The following is a 6,000-nucleotide window of genomic DNA, read 5'->3' as shown; positions in this document are numbered from 1 at the left end:
TCGCTTAAAAAAAAAAAAATTTTTTTTTTTTTAAGTTGTCATTATTTCCTTGAGTCCAAAGGCGGGAGAACGCGCAGGCCGCGCCCCGGGGCGCGCGGCGGCCCCACCCTTGCGCTGCGGGAGGGACGCGGGGTCCCGGGTGCCGCTGGCTTGCGCTGGAGCAGCCGCGCCCCGCAGTCCCTCCGTCCGCCACTCCACGTGGTCGGGATCAACAGTTTGCTGAGCTCATCAATGACACCTTGAACTTTTAATAAAGAAAATGGGTATTGCGCCGGGAGGGTTCGGCCGCAGCCGCCTCGCCGGGTCCTGCTTAATATTCAATGATCTCGCTCGCGCCTCCCCCTCCTCCCCTAGCAGAAATTCCACCGAGTCCGTTACTGGGCTCACACTTTTAACTTAATTTACGGGGCCCCCACCCCAACCTTGGCTAGTAACCAGCGCCTTGAGGGCTAGCTTCCCCCCCTCCCACCCCTCTAGCTCCCGCCTGAAAATTGACATTTCGCCGGCGTCTCCGGAGGGAGCTGAATTTCACTTTGTAACTTTCTGCGGAACCCGAGCCCGGGTGGCAGCTCGGGTGGTGGTATCGTATGCAAATACGCATGCTGACGTTACAGATCATGTGGGTTTTGGCGTAGATTCCCCACTGATCGAGACATTTTCCCCCCCTTTTTTTTCCCTTTTTTTTCCCCCCCTTTTAAAAAATTTTGGCCACTGTTCTCCGTACGGGGGCTTCTGGCTGGCTGGCTGGCTGGCAGGCTGGCTTGGCCCCCTCTTTCCCACGGAGCCCGAGCCGGGCGCCCGGTGGGGAGTGGGGAGTGGGTGGGGGGGGAGCCAGCAGAGTTCCATTTTGGAACGCCCCTGTGCCGCGTCTCCGCGTTCCCAGCCCGGGTCCCCGCGCTCCCAGCCCCCGGCGCAGGTAAGAAACTTCGCCCCGGCGCGGAGCACCCCCCCCCACCGCCCCGGCGCAGCCGGCCCCGAGCCCCGCACGCCGGGCACCGGCCACTCCAGCCCAACTTTCCCACCGCCGCCGCCGCCGCCGCCGCTCCCGAAAAATGTGTTGTTAATGGGACTTGGCCGGGTTTGTGATTGCAAAGGGGGGCGCGGGAGGGGGGTGGTAGGTAGTGTGCAGGCTTTCTTTTTTTTTTTTTTTTTTTGCGGGTGGGAGGAGATCAGAAGAGTCAGAGGTGGGGGAGATTTTTTTTTAAGAGTTCTGATTACAAGTTTGGATAAATGGGAGGCCGAGCGAGGAGGAGGAGGAAAAAAACATGTCTACGTTTCCCTATGTCGACATAAGCCACAAAAAAATATGGCGTCCGCTTTCGACAGGGCGTTACGTAGACCCGACTGTGTTTTTATTTATTTATTTCGGGGCCGGCTCCCTCCCTCCTTGGCCCGAGCGCGGCGCTTTGTGCGAGCGGGGCCGGTCCCGCGGGGACTCGGCCGGGACGTGGCCCCGGCTCCGCGGGGTTCGGCGGGCGGGGGGCTGCGTGTGTGTGCTCCCCGCCGTCCCCCACCCCCCCGCCCCGCGCTCCCCGCGTCTCCCCGCTCCCGGTGACGATTCGCCGTAACGTGGTGGCAGGAAGCATGACGCCGTGGGCTGAGGCTCGCCTCTCCGCTCCGCGCTCCTGGCGGCTGCCGGCGGCGCGGGCGGGCGGGCGGGCGACCGGCCGAGCTACCTGCCGCGCGGGCCGGGCCGGAGCGCGGCGCTGTCCCCACGCCCCGCTCAGGTGCCGGGGAAGCCGCGTGGGGAGGGGCGGCGGGGGACACCCCCCGGGGACCCCCTCTCCGCAGGGCCCGGCGGCCCGCCCCAGCCCACCGTCGCCACCCCCTCCGCGCACCGCCACCCTCCACCCCCCACCCCCCAGCCCGGAACCGCAGGGGGCGCGTTTCGTCTCTGCCCCCACGAGAGAGGTTCAGCTTTGTTGGTGTTACGGCTCCTTGGTGGGGTCCCCGGGACTTGGTCGACTCTTCGCCTTTACAAACTTGCCCCTTTCCCAGCCGCTGTGCAGGAGGCTGCGGAGGCGCAGATGAGCGGAAAGTTGGAAACCAGTGAGCATCACAGGACGGTCCCCTTGGGCTCGTCGCCGTGCGGAGCTCGGGAGGCGGCGGCGGAAGGGGAGAGGGGTGTGGGAGGCTGGGGAGAAAACTTGACGGGGAAGCTAAGTTGTGATTTGCTCAGGCTTCCACCTGATGGATTGGTTTCCAAGCCAGTGGGGTCTCTGCCTTCACAGTAATTTCCGCGATGGCCTTTTGTTTGTCTGGAAGGTGGGGGAGGAGGAAGGTGGGGAAACCAAGACTTTCCCTGGACCCCTCCCCTTGAAAGTGGCGCTGCTCAGACCCTGGAGTTCTGTCCAGCGCAATCCCCGACGGTCTCCCTCTGTTATCAGTGTTAATGTTGAATGTTAGCCGCTCAGTCGTGTCCGACTCTTTGCGACCCCGTGAACTATGGCCACCCCCACCCTCACCCCAAGTCTCTCTGTCCATGGGGATTCTCCAGGCAAGAATACTGGAGTGGGTTGCCTTTCCTTCCTCCAGGGGATCTTCCTGACCCAGGGATCGAACCTGGGTCTCCCGCATTGCGGGCAGATTCGTTACCGTTTTAGCCATCAGGGAAGCCACCTGGTGGTGTTAATGTTACTAATAGCAGCTCCCCAAGTCCGAGTCAGGCCGGTGAAGGGGAGCGGGGTGCAGGATTTGGGGGACAGGCATTGCCCCACTTCGTTCCTCTGATTGCTCAAACCTCGCACAATTATCCTCTTAAAACACACACATACATAGACTCATTCACTCACTCACATGCACATTCTCTCTCCTGTAATGTTGAGCAGAAGTGAATGCCTTGAAGTGTAGGGAGTGAAGTTCTGAGAGCTCTTCAAGATTTCCGTCAAAAGGTGATTTTCTGTTTATGAGGGCAGTGAGTTAAAGTAGTGGAGTCCCAGGACAGTAATGTCAAAAAGCATTTGGATGACAACCAAGTGGAATAAATATCTTGTAAAATGGCATGTTTAACAGTAAAAATAGATTAATGGAGCCCTCAAGTGCTTGAACGGGACTCACATGAAGGTTTAAGTTTAAAGGGAAAGTTAATATAAAGCTATAGACACATCTTCTTTTAAGGCCAAAGGGGGGAAATGTACAAGTAAGATTGAAATGTGTCCCTGACAGTGACTGGACACATGATCTGGGAATATCGTTGCTATTTAAACACTCTGCTCCATTGACTGTTCTCATGTGCATATTTGCCTTCTGGCCAGGTTTGGTGTCAGCGAAGGATCCACTTGGAAGTTAACAGCTCTTAAGGGGAAAATTCAGAGGCCAAGGTTTTGGGGTAAATGGAATATACTAATTCCCATTTAAAGGCAAAAATCAAGATGCCACAAATGTTTGTTGGCACACAAGTATTCTCCCAATGTAAATGCAGCGTGTCTTGACATGCCCAAAGGCAACCCCACCTCAAGTGTCCTGTCCCCATCAGGACCATGAGACTCAGTGGGGTGCTGTGCATTTGACAAAAAAGGATAATGACAGTGTTTGATAACAGTTGCTAACACTGTTTCAGTGTGCCAGGCATAATGCTGTATATTTTACATGCTTTACCATTTAATTCTCACTATAACCCTATGAGATAAATACGATTATTATCCCAAGTTTACAGTGGAAAAAACTGAAACTCCGAGAGGTGACAAAAACTTGCCCAGAAGCCACACAACAAGAGTTAGACTCCGCATTTGAAGCCAAGTCTTAACAGCACTCCAGTATAGCAGCTCCTCAGATATGGGAAGTTGTAGTTAGAATGAAAAGTAAAGGCAGAAAAGAGGGAACAGGGACCACTGCCCAGTCGTCCAAACTTGTAGGAATTTTCCTGGGTTTCATCTCCTACATGAAAGAAAGTAAAGTCGCTCAGTCATGAGCAACCCCATGGACTGTAGCCTACCAGGTTCTTCCATCCATGGGATTTTCCAGGCAAGAATACTGGAGTGGGTTGCCATTTCTGTCTCCAGGAGATCTTCCCGACCCAGGGATTGAACCTGGGTCTCCCACATTGTAGGCAGACGCTTTACCATCTGAGCCCCCAGGGAAGTCCTAATTCATCTCTTAATTAATTTATATTTAGCAACTCTGTGTTGATTTGTTTATTCCATAACTATAATATTCATCACACTAATAAAGGGCGATAGTCATTAAGCACTTTTATATGTCAGGGACCAAGTGCTTAAAATTAAACTATTTTGTCTTTGTGAAACCCAGTGGGGCAAGTACTGTCATTCTCTCCTTTATATAGATGAGGACCTAGGAGCACAGAGAGGTTCTCTAACTTGCTCAAGGCCAAACAGTAAGCAGAGTTCCAGACTCCAGAACATGTTCCGTCCACATGCCAGTGCGCTATTCTAGACATGTTGGAGATGCTGATGAAATGGAGCATCTCTCTAACCTTGATGCAAAGCCCTGCTCCAGGCACTAGGGAGATGTTAGAGGACTGAGACCCCTTACCACCTAGGAGTTTGAGCAGCCAGCAGGCCACATCAAGCAGAATTAAATAGGTGCTAGAATTGAGAAGAGTAACTACTGTGGAAGTAGCATGAAGGGCAATGGCACCCCATTCCAGTACTCTTGCCTGGAAAATCCCATGGACAGAGGAGCCTGGTAGGCTGCAGTCCATGGGGTCGCAAAGAGTCAGGCACGACTGAGCGACTTCACTTTCACTTTTCACTTTCATGCATTGGAGAAGGAAATGGCAACCTGCGCCAGTGTTCTTGCCTGGAGAATCCCAGGGACGGGGGAGCCTGGTGGGCTGCCGTCTATGGGGTCGCACAGAGTTGGACATGACTGAATCGACTTAGCAGCAGCAGCATGAAGGGCTCAGTTCTTGCACTGTGAGGGATCCCATAGAGGATTTCCTAGAGTGGGTAGCTGGGAAACTGCCCATGACTGAGGAGGAACCATGTCTGGAGGTGTGTCTGGTATCATTGCACACAGCTGTTAGCACCAGAAATTCTGCCCACCCATGACTTAACCAGATGGGGGCCTATTTGTGTTGGACAAGAAGAAAGTGGGTGGAATGGTGCCTCAGCTGTACCACTGGGGACCGAGGCTCTGTCTTTCTATTCTGCCACCCATAGAGTTTTACGCATTTGACCCTAGGTCTATCACCTCATGGTGGGAAGGGGGCTGCTGCATCTCCAGGCCTCACATCTGCCTTCCAGGAAAGGGGAAGTAGGATGACTGAGGCACACAGAACATTTACCTAGTGTGGCTTTACTGTTACGTTTGGAAAGGGACACCCCTCTCAGGGACTTCTGTCCTTAGCTTGACCAGAACTGTGCCACATGGTCACCAGAACCTACTGGAGAGGGTCAATCACATGTTTTTAGTTAGGCGCATCAATGCCATAAATACACTGGAATTCAGCTTGTAAGGCAGAAGGGGTGAATGGTGGAAGTGTTGTTGAGCTGGAAGATAAAGTGTGTGTGGCCTCCGATGAGAAAAGGGGTGTATTCTGGATGAAATTAAAACTGCGTCCTAGGGGCCATGTGTGTTCTGCTGAGGTGGAGAGGGAGACGCAGGGAAGATTGTGCAGAGAGATGATGCCAGACTTGGAGGCAGACGTGGAGGAGGTTGATTTAATTTGTAGGTACTAGGGAGCCATTGCAGGCTTCTGAGGAGGGACTGTCAGGTGTCTTAAGAAGGTAAGACTGACAGCAGTGTGCCTTATGGAAATAAATCAGCTTGGCTCTTATTTGAACTAGAATGAGTTCTGGAAAGTTTCAGACCAGGGGACCAGTTCTGCCTTAGGGCAAAAAGAAGACTACACACTAAGAAAGTGAGGGAGATTTTCTTTTAGGTTCTGCCAATAGGAATCCAAAATTAACCTGATGTTAGTCAGCTATTGTGTGCATATTCAGTCACTTCAGTCGTGTCCAACTCTTTGTGACCCCATAGAGTGTAGCCCACCAGGCTCCTCTATCCTTGGAATTTTCCAGGCAAGAACCATTTACTTCT

General features: G+C 53.4%; 1 protein-coding gene across 3 annotated transcripts in view; it reads left to right on the top strand.

Moving 5' to 3' along the window:
• The first annotated feature begins 610 nt into the window (after positions 1-610).
• The window catches only part of ZHX2 (zinc fingers and homeoboxes 2), a 179,631-nt gene continuing 174,241 nt past the window's right edge, over positions 611-6,000 (top strand). For 2 of the 3 annotated variants that reach the window (XM_005215362.5, XM_010811955.4), the window contains exon 1: positions 611-916. The gene's annotated coding sequence lies outside the window, so the exon portion shown is untranslated. The other variant, XM_059893207.1, reaches the window with a different exon arrangement.

This window comes from Bos taurus, chromosome 14, assembly GCF_002263795.3.
Source record: "Bos taurus isolate L1 Dominette 01449 registration number 42190680 breed Hereford chromosome 14, ARS-UCD2.0, whole genome shotgun sequence".
Lineage (NCBI taxonomy): Eukaryota > Metazoa > Chordata > Mammalia > Artiodactyla > Bovidae > Bos > Bos taurus.
This window is presented reverse-complemented; position numbering and strand designations above follow the sequence as displayed.